This window comes from Pan paniscus, chromosome 7, assembly GCF_029289425.2.
Source record: "Pan paniscus chromosome 7, NHGRI_mPanPan1-v2.0_pri, whole genome shotgun sequence".
NCBI lineage: Eukaryota > Metazoa > Chordata > Mammalia > Primates > Hominidae > Pan > Pan paniscus.
The window spans coordinates 67,291,258-67,311,428 of record NC_073256.2 but is presented as its reverse complement, the minus strand read 5'-3'; the positions used below and the strand labels follow the sequence as shown (position 1 = coordinate 67,311,428).

Here is a 20,171-nt window from a genome sequence, read left to right as displayed (position 1 = left end):
GTCCTTTCAAATAAAAATTCCCTGGCTGGAATTTTTTCTATAAAACTCTTTCTGAGCATGTAAGATCATATTTAAAATATTCCATGCAGATCATTTTATGGTCTTTGTAATGTTCAAGATATAATAGCTGTTTTTTTTAACCATAGCATTTACATAACATAATTTGCTAAATGTATTTTAGCATTGGAATGTAAAAATCACTTTCCTCTTGCAGTTATCTCTGAATGGTATGATTCTACGTACTTTTCTGCTTTATAGCTTTTCATATTTTAAAATATTTTTACAATGAGCGTATACTAGTACATTATGAAATATATCTTAAATGTGATCTTAGCCTATCTGCTGTCATTTGTATGATAGATTTATACAGATCTCATAATCAAGAACGTTGAGTGTACTCATGCCCAGTGGAAACATAGTGCCCACTGAGAGGTGGAGTCCCAGTGGGTGCTGTGTGCAGACCATGTGCTACAAATATGGCATTGCACATATGTGGAAAAAAATGCTTCAAAACTGCAGTAAAGCTATGGCTTCAATTTACAAGTTGGATTATTTTGAAAATGCTAGTGTTCTTTTCAATTAATGTCATAACCTCATAACAATATTTTTGTCTGTGGCCATATGCTGGACATTTCCTGAGACAGGGTGGGAGGAGAGGGCAGCAGGGCTTGAGACACATGCCAGGCCCTGGGTGACTCTGCAGCCCTGTTTACCCCCAGATCTGCAGCAGCATGTGGGCTGAGGGCCCCAGGGCCCTTGCCCAGGAAAGCCAGAGGATGCATGTAGACTCCTCCAGGGAACCTCAAGAATGAATACATACCAGGGAGCCAGATACCCATTTTTGATTCTGTGGGACCAGAAGTGGGAGAGAAAGTTCAGAGAGAAATGCACAAACAATTCCGGGATTGGTACTGATAGGCAAGGTGGGGTGGAGTGTGGAAATAAGAGGTAAAACAACGACGAAGAGCAGTTCTCTTATGGGGACTTCCATAGGGTGACTGGTGGCGTTAGGGGGCTGGGGTCTTGGGGATGGGAGGGTTTGTGTTTGGCCTATGAAATCTGAAGAAACCTCCTTCTTTCCTTGTTTTCCTGTGTTCTTACAAAGAGTTTGGTCCATTGAATGGGTCAGCTCCACGCATGCTCAGGTCCACTGAAAAAGGTGCACCAGTCCTGTATTGAATCGACAGTCTTAAGATCCCCTTCTGGCTCTGAGGGTGACAGTTAGCTCTCTCTTCTGCACGAAAAACCACATGTGTCTGGACGAAAAACCACAACATGTCCCACTGACTTTTCTGGGCAAATCCCAAAATCCTGGTCTTCTAGGGTTCAGTTAGTTCTAGAAATGTGGTGTGAGGGGAAATTCCATACTAAAATAGCACCATCTCCTGCTGATTAACTGAACGTGTTCCACCTCATTAATTCCCTTAATCACATATCTTCACAACAGTCCTATGAGACAGAAACAATTTGACAAGAAAATTGAGGCACAGGGACGCTAAAAACCTGCCCAAGATCACACAGCGAGCGAGCAGTAGTCCTACATGGGAGACTCGCTCTCTGGCCACCCGGCTGCAGGGCACCCATGGTCACTGCTGTGGCCTCACACCTCCGTGAGATGACAGGAAGGCACCAGAGATTTACTGGCGTTTTTTTCCCCACTCAATAAAAGTAAATTTGTGTTTGCCACTAGGACTTAGTTTCACTGAATAATACCAACAAAACATTGTTTTTGAAAATATGTACATATGTAATCAGTTTTTTTAAACACACATATACAGGATTAGATATATCAAGAAACAATTTTTTTCTCTGTAATACACCTTCATTTATAAAATTGTCACTGGAAGATGCCTGTGCACTATTAGATATAAACTTCATTGTCAAGGCACTCATGAAAACTCTGGAAAATTCAAGAAACAGCCAAGCAAAGAGTATTACTCCTAGTTTTCTGTGTTTTGAAGATGACAACTCTATTTCACACCTCAAGAGCCTCTTCCCAAGCCACGTGCACCCCACATGCAGGCACCACACAGACACCCGGCCTTTGGTGAAACTATTTCTGCCTACGCAGTGACTCTCCATTGTGGATAAGATGAGATCACAGTGCTAGGTCATCAGCATGAGCCTCGAGACTTGGATGCTCCATCATAAATGGGAAGGAAATAATCAGAGCTTATTGTAAATGAAGAGAAAGTGAATATTTTCAAGCATAAATCAAATATAAGTGATAGGAATAGAAGTAGCCTGTGAACTTTACAGTGTCTCATTCACATACAAGTTTCAGGGAATAACTTAAAATTAAATGAAACAATTCTTTGTAGCTAATGAGCATGTGTCCCAGGAGAGAGTTATGAGTGCACAAACAGGGATAACTTTGGCCCTTTCATGAAGCATCCTGACTCTGGTGAAGTTGTTCCAATGGGATGCTTAGCTTCCTGAGGGCGATGCTTATTCATGAAATGAGCACTTATCAGGCCATTGTTCTGTGCAAGGTAAGGACATTCAACTACCAGGCTTTGAAGTTCTAACAAAGCATGCACAACACTACACCACATGCCAAAATGTCCCTCTGGAAGTCAAAGCATGAAGCCCACATGCAAAGCAAAATGTCTAGTCCCTGACTCCTCAGGAATGACCACATTAAATAAAAAGGATGCATGTAGATCCAAGGATGGGCATAAAGTCATACTACTACTAATAGTAGATATAAATTATTGAGCATGATGTGTCAGTCGCTTAATGTCAGCAATCTCTATATTCTCCACCCCTGATTTAGCAAATCCTACTCCTATTTACAAATGATATGTTAAGTAATTTGTTCAAGGTTGCACAAGACCTATGACTGACCTAGGGTGTTTTAGGTGATCTATATGTATCATAATATCTCATGGAATCCCTATTTGTAGATGAGAAGACTGGGGCTTACGGGGTTTATGCAAAGTACCTGATGTCATAATACTATAAGTGTGAGGCCTAGACTTCTGAGCAGGTTTCTCTGTCCAATATGTGTGTACTCTTTCCACTGTAACAGCCCATTTCCCAGGCTTCAACATAAAGAGGATGCATTGTCTAGCCTAAAACAAATTTTCAACTAAAAGGAAGAAGGAATGCTTATAACTTTAGAGTGGGAAAAGTGCCAGTTTTTTCCTCTGCATTACCTCGATCATAGGACTGCATCCACCTGATTTCTTGGGACTATTTGCTTATATGTTTTTTCTGCCAAACCAGATTCTTTGAAACCCTTGTCTTCAAAGATTTGTGTCTCACTCATCATTTCTCCAGAACTTAGAACAACGTCAGGCATGTGGTAGGTATGAAACAAATGCTGATAGATTGAGTTTGGTTTTATGTAGTCAAAACAATCCAGTTAAAATAAGTAGTAATTTTTTTTTATTATACTTTAAGTTTTAGGGTACATGTGCACAATGTGCAGGTTAGTTACATATGTATACATGTGCCATGCTGGTGTGCTGCACCCATTAACTCGTCATCTAGCATTAGGTATATCTCCCAATGCTATCCCTCCCCCACCCCGCCACCCCACAACAGTCCCCAGAGTGTGATGTTCCCCTTCCTGTGTCCATGTGTTCTCATTGTTCAATTCCCACCTATGAGTGAGAATATGCGGTGTTTGGTTTTTTGTTCTTGCGATAGTTTACTGAGAAGGATGATTTCCAATTTCATCCATGTCCCTACAAAGGACATGAACTCATCATTTTTAATGGCTGCATAGTATTCCATGGTGTATATGTGCCACATTTTCTTAATCCAGTCTATCATTGTTGGACATTTGGGTTGGTTCCAAGTCTTTGCTATTGTGAATAGTGCCACAATAAAATCATTATCAGATTCCATTTTTTTATGTTAAATTCTACAGAGTACCTTCGGGACACAAAAAAATAGTTGTGGACTAAATGTGTAAGTAACCCATTACAACATGACAAGCAGGTGCTATGCTTTAAGCGTTTCAGTGATCTCTACTGAAGAAACAAGTCTGAGAACTGATGACACTAAGGTACCCAAGAATGTAATTCTCCTTCAAGTTTGGTTCTTGAAGATCCACCATATGTCTCCTACTTCTCCTTATACTGAGGAGTGCCAGAGCTGCGTCAGGACAAATGCTTCAAGAATAATGTTTTATGCCACAATGGAGATCCAAAGATATCCTTCTTCATACACAATGTTCTGTGAGCAACATGCCTTCTCTTTACAAGAGGTTTTATGAGAAAATCTTTATGGCCCTTCTTAGTTATGTGATTTTAAGCCCTGCAAACTCTTTATTGTCACTCAGCACGTACTCCAGGAACTCATCATAGCCCTTCTGAGGAAGGAGGCCCTGTTCCTTCTAGCAGTATTAGCTGGAACCCAGCTATCCTTATGGTTTAGTGCAGCTACCAAATACTTGAGTTAAACTGAAGTTTCTATATTTACTTTCATTATGGAATGATAAACAAATTAGTGTGCTTTTAGAAAAGTTATAAATTATCCAAAGATTTTATTTTGGGAAAAGATTTTATATGAAGTAGTATATGTCTATTTAGAAGAAACCACCATTCTACATTATGTTTTAGGCTATTTCCTAAGTAAAAGCCATTTGTTTTGGAAATGGTGGCTTCAAAATAATTGTTATTTACTCATTTATTTTTAACTTTTTAACACCTAAGTCCATTAATTAATACAGGAGCTGTCAGTTCTATTGCATACCGGAAATATAGCACAAAATGATGTTTTATAAGCAAGGCTCTCAGATAACTCTGGATTGAGTCATTTTATGCACTGGAACTGGTCAGTCACTGTATGATCAAGCAAGTCTTTAGGTTTTAACTAGGTTATCACTCTAAATCCTCATCAAACATTTGAAAAATTTATCTTCTCCTGAACGGAGTAGACGAATACATTTTTTTCTGTTGCTTTAAGCAGCAGAGAATAATGATTTGGCTGATTATAGGAAACATATGTAATATATTAAACAGATTATCTGTTTGTGTCAAAAAATAATCAGGAGATCATGTGATAATGACCAAGAGGTATGCAGGGTGATGACAGGCTCTGAACAACGGAAAATTACTCAGCTATTTGGCAACAGAAATGCTTACTAAGTATTTTCCTCCACTTCACCAAAACAAATGGGAAAAGTAATTAGAAACAAAGCAGTAGGCTTTCATCTTCTAAATTAGAGCTTCAAGTAAACAATCCTGTTTGAATCCTGCAGCTACTGCAACTGGAACTGTTTTGGCTTAATGATTCAGTTAAGAGGATAAGCCTCTGTGCTCTCTGGTTTGTTTTTCTTCGTATCTTGACCCATTTCAGGAGCTGATTCCCACCTGGAATGCTACTCTTAGCCCTGAGGTGTTTATTCCTGGGTTGTCTGAAAAAATTTTTGACAGGGTTACTTATTGATCTTCTTTTTCATTAATCAAAGAATGCTTATTACTTGGCCAAGGGATATATGACACTGAGCTAGATAATACATAGTGATGAGAAAAGAATATGAAAATGAACCTGTCCTAATTATTCAAAAAACTAATTGTGATAGAAGAGATGGAGGCATTTGGCAAGAGATACATTATTTCCACACGGTTTGGTAATTCTACAGCAGGTAGGAGCAGCTAGACAGTTCTGGCACAGGGGCTGTTGGAGAACAGGATAGGGAGGACTGGTGGTCAAAGATGAGTCCGGCCAGGCATGGTGGCTCACGCCTGTAATCCCAGTATTTTGGGAGGCCAGGGCGGGCAGATCACTTGAGGTCACGAGTTCGAGACCAGCCTGGCCAACATGGTGAAACCCCATCTCTACTAAAAATACAAAAATTAGCCGGGCATGGTGGCATGTGCCTGTAATTCTAGCTACTCAGGAGGCTGAGGCAGGAGAATTGCTTGAACCTGGCAAGCAGAGGTTGTGGTGAGCCGAAATCATGCTACTGCACTCCAACCTGGGTAACAGAGCAAGATTCCATCTCAAAAAAAAAAGTGAATACATCCTGGGAGAACCACAGAGAAAATGGACACTCATCAGAGAGCAAATGGCCAGCATAGGTGAAGGCACCAAAGGGTTTAGAAGATGCAAGTGGAGCATTCTTAGGAGGTAAAGATAACAACTTCAGTAATAGAGTCAACAACAATCTAAGTAATAAGGCACGTTTACTGAGGACTTACCATCTATATCTGTTCTTCCATGTGATTATCTTAACCCTGTTATAAGGAGGAACAAAAGCTTAGAGCTGTTAGTAACTTGCTCCAAACAACACAGATTATTGAATGTTATACAATGGATGACCAGATAAGAATTGTAAGAGATGTAATGGGTTATGAATCTATATACGTGACTTTTAGAAAGTCTGCTTTCTATATTGACTGAAGTGGAGCTCCTTTGTAGCAGGAAAATCATCGAAGGGTGTCTTTGTCTATCTGTGCTGCTATAACAGATTATGAGTCTGGGCAATTTTTTTTTTTTTTTTTTTTGAGACAGAGCCTTGCTGTGTCGCCCAGGCTGGAGTGCAGTGGTGTGATCTCGGCTCACTGCAACCTCTGCCTCCTGGGTTTGAGTGATTCTCCTGCCTCAGCCTCCCGAGTAGCTGGGACTACAGGCACATGCCACTGCACCCAGCTAATTTTTGTATTTTTAGTACAGACAGGGTTTTACCATATTGGTCAGGCTGGTCTTGAACTCCTGACCTTATGATCTGCCTGCCTCTGCCTCCCAAAGTGCTGGGATTACAGGTGTGAGCCACCACATCTGGCCGAGCCTGGGCAATTTCTACAGGACAGAAATTTATGTCTCACAGTTCTGGAAGTCTGAGATCAAAGGGCTGGTATGTTTGGATGCTGTCTGATTCCAAGGTGGTGCCTTGTTGCTGTGTCTTCTGGAGGGAAGGAATGCTGTATCCTCAGGTTGCAGAAGGTGGAAAGCAAGTGAATCCAATGCTGCAGGAAGCCTCTTTTATAAGGGCCTTAATCTCATCCACAAAAGAGGAGCTTCTGTGGCCTAATCATGTCTTAAAGGCCCCACCTCTTAATACTATCGCATTGGCAACATCTGAATTTTGGAGGGGAGACATTCAGACCTCGAAAAGGGGAGCAACAGTGCTCCAAATGGAGAAATGACTAGGGTTTATAAGAGCAAGTGAGTTCCAAGGGTGTGGGACAGGTGCATTGAAGAAGTAGGAGAGTGCGTAGCAAATGATGGGCCATATAGAATAAATGGCAGGTAATAGCTCAGAGTTAGTTCTCAGTTTCCCAAGGACTCATGGACCGTTTCTACTAGAGAAGGCCTTCCAGGTCATCGAATTAAGAAATCTAAGTCCAGGGGAAATAATGTAATTTGTCCACATCTAACAAAGGGTAGCAGAGTGTTAACTAAACACTTTGGAATGAGACAAATCTGGACCTGAAACCGGGCTTGGTTTATGTTTGGGCAAGTTAATATTCAGTTACATTTTATATAAAATAGGAGCGGCATGCCAGTCTAACATGGCAAAGTGTAAGAAGGCTGCACAGCGCCCATGGGGTAGTCACTTTTGCTGCCGTGATGGGTATGGCAGGACCAGGAGCCAAATCCCTGATGCTCAGGTCCATGCTCCTCAGCACAGCAAGCTGCCCCAATAGCCACACCAATGCCACTTGGAATTTCAGAGTAAAGACTTTCATCCAGGCTAAACTCATGATATAATCCATTTCAGTGTGCTGCTTTCCCTAGAGAACTTATAACTCAATCATAGTCACTTATGTTAAGTGAACAATACAAAACTCCTGAGTCCAAGGTTATCTGAAGGAAGCAATCTGCAAGAAGTTTCTCTTTACAAAGTCATGACATCTAATTATTTCAGGCATTCTCCTTTATGCTCGATTCAAGACAGTCAATTTGCCATTATTTCCTTTACGTTTCAGTTAACGAGTGCTGAGAGGTTCCAGCTCCCAGGGCTATTCAGCTGGAGTCATCGAATCCATCTCAGTACCAGTCAGCCTGAGTTTCATGCATCACTGAGCAGATTCACAAAGCCTCAATGCAATCTTTTTGTCTTTTTAGGATATGCAATAGAGTGCCTTCTCAGCAATAGTTGGAGGAAGAGAGGCAATGACTTAAATCCTGTTCCTAGTAGATAGGAAATAGAAGAAAAATGTATGTAATTCAGAGGCACCGAGTATTAAAGAGATGAAAAGGCATTTCTGAAATTAAATGGTTGAAAACCATCGAAAGCAAGAAAATACATGTAGGGCCCATACACTCAATGCAGCTTCAAGTTTTTAGTCTTATTGTTTTAACCAATGCATTTAAAAATAACTTCTTAAGTTCTTATTTAAGTCTTCAGGGATTTTTATTTTATTTGGCATCTGTGACCTGGTGGCATGCCTTAATTACATATGAAAAAAGTTATGCCCACATGAAAAACCTATAAAAGGCTAAACTTTTAAGTCTAAATTGCTGAAGGCCTGATGTTTTTCTGTTCATCATCTCCATATTTAACTAAACTATGTAGAGAGGCAGGGCTTTTGCATTCTTGGGTTTCTAATCTTGGTTTGCGCAGTTAAGGGATTATAGATTCTTTGCATGAAAAGGATTGAAAAAGTTAAAAACATCTGTTAATTGATTTTTCTTTATGCTATACCAGTCGGGTCATCATTTAGTCTTTATCAAAATGCCCATAGTCAAGGGCATTGCTTCCTTCTCAAGGTCATTCGTTTTCCTGATTGAGAAACTTAAAATGTTTATTCAGCTGAAATTTGTCTCTCTACAGCTTCTGATCTTTCTTCTTATCTTTTTGGAGGAACCCTATAAGTATATTTTTTATTGTAACTCATGTTGTTTGAACTTATAAAAGAAGTATTTGTTCATTGTGTAAAGTTTGGAAAATGTAACAGAGTAAAAAAGAAAATGAAATTCATCTATATTTCTACCCTGCAGCAATAGTCACTATTATCATTTAGTATCTTTTCTTATAGGTTTTCCTATATGTGCTTATAAACACATTCAGCTGCGAAACTGTAATTGAACTCTGGCTTGATACGCTATTTTCAGAACTACATTTTATGTCGTGAACATTTCCCCACATCATTAAATATTGATGAACCATAATTTATCATTCTCTGTTTGTTGGTCACTTAGTTCAGTTAAACATACATGTGTAAAACTTGGAATTTCTATACTTTCTAATATTTGAAGAACGTGTGTGCGTATTTCCCAAGTCTTTTCAAAATTTAACACCCCTCAGATTTTTTTCAATCGTTTCTCCTCTAATATGGATTATCTGCATTGCACCATCTGAATATATTTCTCCCGAATTTAATCCTGTTTTCTTGTAACTTTCACCCACAACCAAAGAATTTCACAGCAAATCAGGAATATATTTTCATAAAATTGGTGAATTTTCTTCTATAGTCTAATAATACAGTATCCTATTTTCTTAGTTCTTTTCATTGACTAATACTGGCTAATACTAGCTTTCCACAGAACTAATTGTTTTTAGTTTATAGAACCTCAGGGAATACCTAGTATGTAGTCCTTAAAAGCACTAATTTATAATATAAATTAAGTCCCAAAGTTATTTCTCCTCACCCTAGACTTATATAATATGTTATTTGTATTGGAAAGAACATTTAATTCTTTTATATTTCTTTTATATTTAAAATGTGCCATGATTCCAATAACCACTTAGAGTATGACTGTAATAGGCAACATATGACCTTTCCCCAAGAGCTTCAGGTTATTTGTAATTTTGACATTTCCTTCTCTACTATTCTTCTTTTCATTAATACCATGTTGAGCCAGGCAGAGACGAAGCCATAGGATTCCAGCAGTCTTGTAGAAACCTCCTTCTAATGTGAAATTAATCCATTCATCCTGCAGCTATGGACCAACTTCTGACAACATTTCCACCTGGTCCTTGTGAGATAATTTACTTAAAGCCACTTCTATTATGTTTGCTGCATTAGTCAGTTTCCAAGACTCTGTTAAAGAATGATTTGAAGCCAGGCACGGTGGCTCATGCCTCTAATCCCAGCACTTTGGGAGGCCGAGGCTAGGCAGATCACTTGAGGTCAGGAGTTCGAGACCAGCCTGGCCAACATGGTGAAACCTGTCTGTATTAAAAATACAAAAATTAGCTGAGTGTGGTGGTGTGCACCTGTAATCCCAGCTACTTGGGAGGCTGAGGCACAAGAATTGCTTGAACCTGGGAGGGGAAGTTTGCGGTGAGCTGAGATGGCACCACTGCACTCCAGCCTGGGTGACAAAATGAGACTCTGTCTCAAAAAAATAAAGAATGATTTGACTTGCAATAGTTAATTTATTCTTGGTGAAACCATGCTAATTCTTGGTAATCATTATTTAAAATATGCGCTCATCAACCTTCTTCAAATAACTCAAATTTGTCTAATTCTGAAATGTTTATGACTACTATACACTGGTGAGTGTGAGATAGGGAGGAGATGGAGAGAAAGTGAGTGTGCAGTGTTCTGACACGTGATGAAGTCAGTGAGGATGGAGGTTCAGGGCAATTTGGGATAAAGGAGAGTGGAATGAAGGTCTGTAAGTGATCAAGTGTTTGGCAGAGGCTGCTGGGAGCTGGTCTGGGGCCACAGTCCTGGGGGAGCAGTCTGGAGAGACAGGGGCCTGGGGCTACTGAAGAACAATTCCACTTAGTTTCTGGTTTTCCTTCCGGTTTACTGTAAGTAAACTCTGAAAATAAAATTAGTAGGTTATTTGAAAAATGATGGTGGTGGTAGAATGTTTAATTTTTTTCTACTCTGGAGAAAACTCAACCCTTTATTTTTTAAAATAGATTTTGTAAAAAGTGAAAAATTATAGAGGTCTCTGTTGCTGTTATTTCTGGAAGACCACAAAAGGAGAAAACTTCCCAGGTTGAACTGTAGCTTCTAATTCCAAAGAAGGAGGACACTATAAAATTTTTGTTTGGGGCAAATGAATTTCAAGTACCATGCACAGCTGCTGTTTTTCTCTGTGCATGAATATGTGTATTTGTGTACCCACGAAAACATTGGTTCTTTTTAGTCACCAGCTTCAATTACAATTGAATGGAATTCTATCTGTCGATCTCTTCCAAATAAGGATATACAGCATAATTCATACTATTTCGAGTCAAGTCTTCCAAATAAGGATATACGGCAAAATTCATACTAGTTCAAGTCAAGTCACACAACAATTGTTTCTTGGCTAACAGAAATGATCTTTACAAAGATTTTGCATATTCTTTGAACCCAATACTTGGTTTAAAGTCTTATTTTTCTTAGTCTTGTTTCATTTGGAAGTTTCTTAAGATGTCTCAATAGAATATTGAGTCATGGCATTCTTCTTTATGCATGGCAATGAAAAGATATCGGTAAGAATTATTAAGCTAATACAGACTAATGGTGATTTTATAATTTTATACGTAATTGTTAAATTTGCCAGGAGTGCCACTTAGTACAGAGCCAAATACAGTTCCTGTTTTCCTCATTGGGGGACACATTAGTTTCTAGATGTTAAAGAGAGTTGCCAGTGTCATGCAGTGGGTTAACAAATCTCATTGTAAAATCTAGTGATCTTTCTACTGCATCACATTTTATCAGCAATGAAAAATTTAAAAATGATAAATAAAAAAGTTGGAGATACAGTCATGTGCCACATAATGATGTTATGGTTAATGATGAGCCACATATGATGGTGGTCCCATAAGATTATAATATCATATTTTTAGTATACCTTGTCTATGTTTAGATACACAAATAGTTACCATTGTATTACAATTGCCTACAATATTCAGTACAATAATATGCTGTACACGTGTGTAGCCTAGGAGCAATAGGGTACACCCTATACACTATACAGTTTGTGTGTGTAGTAGGCTCTACCATGTGTAGGTTTGTGTAAATGCACTCTATGATCTTTGCGCAAGGACAAAATCATTGAACAACATATATCTATGAACGTATCCCCGTCATTAAGTCAGGCATGATTGTATTCTCTTCATGTAATTCTTCCAACTGAAGCAAGAAATCTTTTGTGTGTGTGTGTGTGTGTGTGTGTGACGGAATTTCACTCTTGTTGCTCAGGCTGGAGTGCAAGCATGATCTCAGCTCACTGCAACCTCCGCCTCCTGGGTTCAAGCAATTCTCCTGCCTCAGCTGCCCGAGTAGCTGGGATTACAGGCATGCACCACCACAACCGGCTATATTTTTGTATTTTTAGTAGAGATGGGGTTTCACCATGTTGGCCAGGCTGGTCTAGAACTCTTGACCTCAAGTGATCTGCCTGCCTTGGCCTCCCAAAGTACTGAGATTACAGGCATGAGCCACCGTGCTCAGCCTGAAGCAAGAAATCTTCATAATGGTATTACTTCATGGTTCACAATTTGTTGAATTAGTGAACATATGAAAAGATAGAGTATATTTATATTCTTAAGGTATTCATGGAGTTATTTTTTTAAACGTGTGTGAAAAAGTACAATTTTATAAATGGTTAAGAAATCCCATCCATTAGATTAGCATGTCTTTGTTTTGGATTCCAGGGGTCAGGGAAGCTCAGCTAAATTTAATTCTGCCCAGCATGGACATTTTGCTTTTGATAGTCATTTTCTAATCCTTGGCTAATTAAATCAGGAATTCCATCTAACTTTTGGACTGTGTGTTGTGTGTATGTGTATGCCCATATATGTGGTAAATTCCTGCCAATCTACAGCCCATATGAAACCCTGAAATTACCCCTCCAAAGTCTGACCAACCAACCATCTCTTAAGAGACTAAAGGATGCTTTAAATTACAAATTGGCTGGGAGGTTGGAAATGTTTCCAAAACCTAAGTAAGCAATTATAATTATTCCATCATTCCAGTCACACAATAAAACTGCTGACTAGAAACTACAATGAATTGTACAGTATTCCTTCACTCATTATAATACATTCTGAAAGTAGGTCATAACAGAAGTTTTTTCTTTTTAGTTACTAGAAGTAAATAATGTGCTCTAATGGAATATCACTTTAATCAAAGTCAGAAGACTTAAAGTCTAGTTCTCTTTTTGATCCTAGTTAATTCCGTGAACTTTTCTACATTAAGTTTCCTCATTTAAAAAATCTGAATCAAAATACTCGATTAACAAAATTTCTTTCAGCATAATGTTGAAATAATTGTTTTTAGTTCACCTGAAAGAAAATAAGTTGACATTTTAATATATTCATTCATTATTATTCATTAATTCATTGATTTATTTATCATAGAATATCTGAGTGACTTCAGTATGCAAGCTACTGTGTTATTTTTAATAATACTTATTTTAATTAATATTTATTTTCTCCAAAGAGCCTACATCCATCCATCCATATACTTGTCCACCCATCCATCCATCTATCATTTGTCAACAAATGGTTATTGATCAGTTATTATATGCAAGAACATTTAAAAGTTTATGGACCTTCTGACTACCTAATATTTCTATAAATTTCTGGAATAATTGACAAAAATATGTTAAAGTGTTTACCACACATATCACCTAAAGGAAGAATAATTTTTTGAAAAGAAGATGATATTGTTTAATATACTATTGGAATTTTTAGTAATATTGATAATGATGCCAGAATTGTGTATGTAAATGGGATATGGAGAATATTCTGTGATATGAATTATGATTGGATCCTCTGAACTGAAATACAGCACCAGCAGTCATATACATTTGTACAGACATGTTGTAGACCCTGCTGAAACCATAGGTTAAGCAAAATCCTTCTCGTAAGAGTGCTTTTCTCCTTTTAGCCTTTTGTCTTATTACCATGGTCCTGTCAGAAATAAGCCTGGTGGCCAGGCATGGTGGCTCACTCTTGTAATCCCAGGACTTTGGGAGGCCGAGGCAGCTGGATCACTTGAGGTCAGGGGTTCGAGACCAGCCTGGTCAGCATGGTGAAACACCATCTCTACTAAAAATATAGAAATTAGCCAGGTGTGGTGGTGCTCGCCTGTAGTTCCAGCTACTCAGGAGGCTGAGGCAGGAGAATTGCTTGAACCCAGGAAGCAGAGGATGCAGTGAGCTGAGATAGCGCCACTGCATGCAGCCTGGGCAACAGAGTGAGACTCTGTCTCAAAAAAAAAAAAAAAAAAAAAAAAGAGAGCGAGAAGGAAGCCTTGTATTATGGTAAAAACTTGCGGAAGAGGAAGAATAACATTCATCAAAATACCCAGCTGGTCGGCTCTTCTTTTAAGTGGCTACATTGGTGGTAAATTCTGGTGTTGGTACAAGAATTCCTCACCTGTAACATCAGAAATTGTGAGTCCGGTGCCTCCTCACCCAGTGTTCAGCTATGTTGCAGGCGAGTTCAGGGTCAGCTGACATTTCACACAGAATGATTTTCAGGCATGGAATGCAGATGGAAGCAGATTTGTGAAAACTCATTTCTGACCTTTAAAACAAAAGGTTTTTGCCATGGAATGAGCAAACGTGATGTAATCATATACTAGAGGCTAATTCTAAGCATGCCTCTAGTGCAAACAGATTTAGAAAAAGCAACCCCCTCCTTGTGTGTTTTTAGCAAGAAGAACTGAAGCTGTACTTCCAAACAGTTCTGCTGTGAATAGCCCTTAGCTCTTGTGGTCACATTCTTGGCACATTGATTTCTCTGGGTTGCTATCTAGTTCTATAGTGTAGTGAGGTTGTAGATATTTATGTATTTGGCATCCATAGCTCTTTGGATGAGAAGTTATTGCTGATCTCACTGTAGGGAAAATTACAGCACAAAAATACTGTTGCAGTAAACCAGCCATGAAAAATATCAAATTGGTGAAGAAAAGAGGGCAACCATTTTTGCGTAAGTAGTAGATAAATACATTTTGTGCAATTTTCACCACGTGTAAAGTTAGTAGTTTATACCACGTGTAAAGCTAACATGGAGGGTTGAGAAAGAAAAGCACACTGTTTTTGGAAAAGGTACATTTTGTTGGAACTGCAAGAAGTGTAAAACATTCATTAATTCATCTTTTTGTTGAATGAACACAGTGACTTGGGGCCATGCTCTGTGCGGCACAGAAGCTGTGGGCTGTCGGGGCACTTACAGAATAGTAGCCAAGGGAGGGGCTATCACACCCGGGGCATATTCAGGCTTTCTTATCAGATTCAAGGCTTTATGGAAGAGATCATGATTGAGCAGAATTTTTGAAGACAAATGGGTATTTTCTAGGATTGGATGGTGAGAAGGAATTCTAGAAAGAAATTGGGTGGGATGATGATGAGTATGACATGTCCTGCAGTGTGCTAGGGTGGGAAGCACTGGGCTGGGCTCATGCACAGGGTGTCAGAGGCAAGCCTAAGGGAGGGAAACAGAAAATCGGGGTGGGTCTCAGAACACACAGGCAGCTATGGCTGGGCTCTGCTGGTGATGGACAGCCATGCCTGGAAGGATTTTAAACTGGGAGAATTAAAATAAATTGACAGAAAAACCAACATAGTTTGCTTTCCTACAAAAATCCCCCACAGCTGCATGCAAGAGGGGCATATAGAATGCAGGAGAATGGCCCATCAGGACAGTGATGATGCAGGCATGGGACTTGACTTGGGAGGTGCTGAGGACTTGGTAGCTGCATGGATGTGTAGGGTGGGAAAGAATGGGTGGCTCCTAGGACTCTGATTTTGTGTCTGGGCTGAGAATAGAAAAATAGAAGAGAAGGATTTTTTAAGACTTTGGGTAAAGTTGACAGGTATCTTTGGTACACCCATTTATTAGAGAGGTCAAATGGGTAGATGAATATCAAGTATGAAGGGCATGGTCAATATCTAAGAGAAAGGGAAACATTTGGTTTATGTGTATGTATATGGATATATGCATGTATATTTGTATATGTATCTCCCTAAGTATAGACACACACTTATGCTTCCTCATGCATATACTTTCTGCTTACTTACTTATGTATAGCTGCATGGAAACCAAACAGTGGATGGAATTGCTAAAGGAAGGTCAAGGGAAGAGGGAAGAGGGCTCATACAGAGGCAGGCAGAAGAACATGGTCTGGAAAAAGAGTCTGAGACAGACTGTTTAAAGAGAAAGGAGAAGATCAAGGATAGCTTAAAAAGGAAGGGAGCTAACATGATCAAATGCCACCGAAAGATCAAGTAAAATGATGACTCCAGTTCACTGACTATGCATCAAGAATTCAGAGGTGACGTAGGCCGGGATGATTTGAATGAAGTGGTAAAGGAGGAGGTTAGCTTGCAGTGGGTTGAAGAAGAAATGCAACGAAATTGCTAAATATTTTTTCAGTTGTTATCATTGGTATCCAAATATCGGTGTAAGAGATAAAGCAAAAATGTTAAATAAGTCACTAAAATTTTGACAGAAAAATATAGTTTCCCAAAAGAACATCACATAGTTGACAGTTCCAGACTATTGCAAAATCCACTGTCTCTGTCAGCTTCCTCACATCATCACAGGAATGAAGTGGTTGGTGTATGGAGATCTGATTTTTGTGGTGTATAGTACACATTTCCCAACACTCAGGCAGATCTGCACAGAACTGCAAGTGACAGTGACCGGCTTGGCTATCCTTGTAGAAGAATGTACATTCTGTTAACTGGATTTTTCTTTTCCTTAATTGATTTTGGATTGGAAGGAAAGAATACTTTGAATTTTGCCAATTATGAGCCGTAAGTGATTCATTCACTAGCAATATTATTATTGCTATTATTTTGGTTCAATACTCTGTGTCAGTATTTATGCTTTATTTTGCATATAAGGAAGATAGTTAGACATTTCCCTGCTCTTCAAGAGCTCTCAGTTTGGCTGTGTTGGGTGGGAACAGAGACACTGTTATGAGACAATGACAACATGGTGTTTAAAATGTTATAAAAGCAATGTCTGTATTGATATTGGTCATGTCATGACTACAAGCACTTATTAGCCACTATTCTAAATGCTCTGGATAAATCCTCACATTTAGTACTGAGCATCATTATGCTTATTTTATAATGAGGAGTCCTGAGAGTGTGGGCCTGTCCAAGCTGCCAGGCTCAGGGGTGTCCAGGGAGACCCACCGCCCGTTCGCTTTCCTGGCTGAAGCCTGGACTCCCAACCACTGCGCTAACTGCCTCCATTGCAAAGGCCTTAGGGGAGCACAGGGGTTCCCAGAGCACAGTTGTCAGGGAACGTCTCTCTAAGGAAAGGAAGGGTAAATTTGAAATCCACATTCCAGTGTGGCAGCCAGTCCTGGCATTGGCAGCAAGAGGCACCCGAGCAGATGGTGCAGCTGGCAGGGCAGCTGCCACCACCTGTGCTTCTCCTGACCTCCTGTGCAGGTGCTCCCAGGAGATGTGGTGCCCTCGACTTCACCACGGATGTAGGAAGGAGAGAAGAAAGGCAAGGACATTCCAGGAAGAGGAACCACATGTGCACCTGCATAGAGCTGGAAAACAGTATGACCAGACTGTGATGAGCAGGTTCAGTGTGCCTGGGAGGGCTGGGGGAGGCCAGGGTGTGGAGATGGGTGACAGCCATGCAGACAGGCTCACCTTCATCCACAGTGGGACCGCAGGGCACCTGGGAGCGCATCTCACTCCTGCCAAGTCCCAGGTCACTATATAAATGGTCAAGAACCAGGCTGGGAGGATGTGCCTGACTCCCCCAGAGTCAAGCAGCAGCTGAGCAGTAGGAGACAGGAAGGACTATCAAGGTAAATATAATGCCAGATAAAAATACAGCCAAGTCTGATCTCAGCGATACCATCATTTTCTGTCTTCATGCTGTGTTTATTGGCTCATGTGCAAATGGGCTGGTATTGTCTAGTGAGATCCAGTAATGCCAGTCTGTCTTCCCAGGCACACGGGCATTTGGAGGAGCCACATTTAACATGGAGTGTGGGGCACAGAAACAGTGGAAATCATTGCATAATATAACAATGATCCTAAAACTGTGAATTATGTTAATTCATTTGAAAAGTTAAATCTTATTACTTTTAAACTCACTTTCTCCAGAATGACAAAGTTAGCAGTTCAAGAGGTTATGCTTTAGTTTTGTGTAAAAATTCACTTAGAGCTTCTTGTTTCCAAGTGAAAGACATTACTTTATATAACATGGTATATGATGACCTCAGAGTTAGACTTTGCAGTTGGAAGCTATTTTCACACGCCAATGAATGTGACCCAATGACGCTGTTCAGATGTAGCCTAGTCCTTCTCCCACTGCAACGTTCAGGACAGATCAAACCCCCTCATTTCTCTCTGTCTCGCTTTTTTGTTTTTTTTTTGAGACAGAGTCTCGCTCTGTTGCCCAAGCTGAAGTGCAGTGGTGCAGTCTCCACTCACTGCAACCTCCGCTTCCCAGGTTCAAGTGATTCTCCTGCCTCAGCCTCCCAAGTAGCTGGGATCATGGGCGTGTGCCACCATGTCCGGCTAATGTTTATATTTTAGTAGAAACGGGGTTTCACTGTGTTGGCCAGGCTGGTCATGAACTCCTGATCTCAGGTGATCTGCCTGTCTTGGGCTTCCCAAAGTGCTGGGATTACAGCACCCACCGTGGCCCCCTCATCTCTCTTGATCAGTTCTCTGACCTGTAAGAGAGGGCTACCTTTTAGTGACACCTGCTGGAAGAACCAGGTATGTAGCAGATGAAGAAATCTGGAAGGGACTTTCTGTCCAGGTTTTCTCAGTTTACTCTGGGTTCCCACATACAGGGATACCACCGTCAAAACTGCAATGTTCTCCTTACTTTCAGATGCTTTTAATGATCTGGAGAAGGTGGCCGCAAACCCCTGTCAACGCTGACTTGCCTTGAACTGGTTAACACCTTCCATTAACTCGGTCAATGTCAGTTCATTAGAGGAAATAAAGGATGTTTGTAAGCTCTAACCACATAATCCCTGAAAAAGAAGGGATTTAACGTGCAACACTAATTGCAACACATTTAAGCGCAGGCAGGGCAATGGAGGCAGTGCCTGCTGTGTCAGCAGATACACTTGAGGGCCATTTCCCGGGTCCACTGGCTTTGCTTTGAGGGGAATCTGATGTTCTGGGTCTTAACTTCTTCAGTTCTAAAATCATCATGTTAACATCTGCCTTGAAACAGTGTGTGGAGCTTCAGCTGGGATGAGTATGTGAGTGCCTTCCTGTTCTCTCCACTTCCCTTTTGGCTTTCTCTTAGGTAAAGCCAAAGGCTGGGCCAATTCATTGGCAAGCCAGATTCATTTAAAAAAGATCAAGTCTTTCAAGTTTATAAAAGTAGTACTGGATGTTTATAAAAACTGGGATGCTGATGAAATGTGCACCCCTTAGTTTTTATGTTTATACATATGTGTGCTCCCTTGCTGCTGACCTATTTTAACTTCCCATGAGTGCCTGACAGTGCTCAACAGTAAGACTCATAAAGTATACTGTTTTTTTGGTATCTGAGGGGGATTGGTCCCTGGAACCCCCAGGATATCAAAATCCGTAGCTGTTCAAGTTTCTGATGGAAAATGGTGTAGTATTTGCTTATAAACTATGTACATTCTCCCCCATACTTTCAATAATCTCTAGATTGCTTATAACTAATACAAGGTAAGTGCTGTGCAAATAGTTATGATTCTTTATTTTTTAAAATGTGTATTTTTATTATTGTATTTTAAAATTATTTTTTATTTATTTTATTTTTTGAGATGGAGTCTCACTCTTTCACCCAGGCTAGAGTGCAGTGGCACGATCTCAGCTCACTCCACCTCCTGGGTTCAAGAGATTCTCCTGCCTCAGCCTCCCAAGTAGCTGGGACTACAGGGGCCTGCCACCATGCCCGGCTAATTTTTGTATTTTCAGTAGAGACTGGGTTTCACCATATTGGCCAGGCTGGTCTCGAACTCTTGACCTTGTGATCTGCCTGCCTTAGCCTCCCAAAGTGCTGGGATTATAAGTATGAGCCACCACGCCCGGTCATATTTTTATTTTTTGTTGCTTCTTCCAAATATTTTTGATCTCCAGTCCATTGAATCTGCAGACCCGAAAATAAGGAAGGCCAATTATAATTGATTTTCTGATCCCAGGGACTTTGTGAACAAGCACTTTAGCAGAGCAAGTCTCAGCTCTCCTTGGTCTAATTCATGAGCTTGAGAGGGAATTAAATTGATTTCTGGAAAATAGTGTAGATGTGGGATGGAAATTTCATTGAGGAGCAAAGTGAAGACGCTAGATAGAAGAACTTTTACAAAGTTGTTTGAGTGTCTTCTTTGAAGCCTTTATAG

The 20,171-nt window shown here is 40.0% G+C and overlaps 1 protein-coding gene across 1 annotated transcript in view; it reads left to right on the top strand.

Moving 5' to 3' along the window:
• Positions 1-2,975: 2,975 nt before the first annotated feature.
• Positions 2,976-20,171, top strand: part of PXDNL (peroxidasin like) — a 348,918-nt gene continuing 331,722 nt past the window's right edge. Inside the window, exon 1 of the mRNA XM_024929820.5 lies at positions 2,976-3,307. The gene's annotated coding sequence lies outside the window, so the exon portion shown is untranslated. The remainder of the gene's footprint in view (positions 3,308-20,171) is intronic.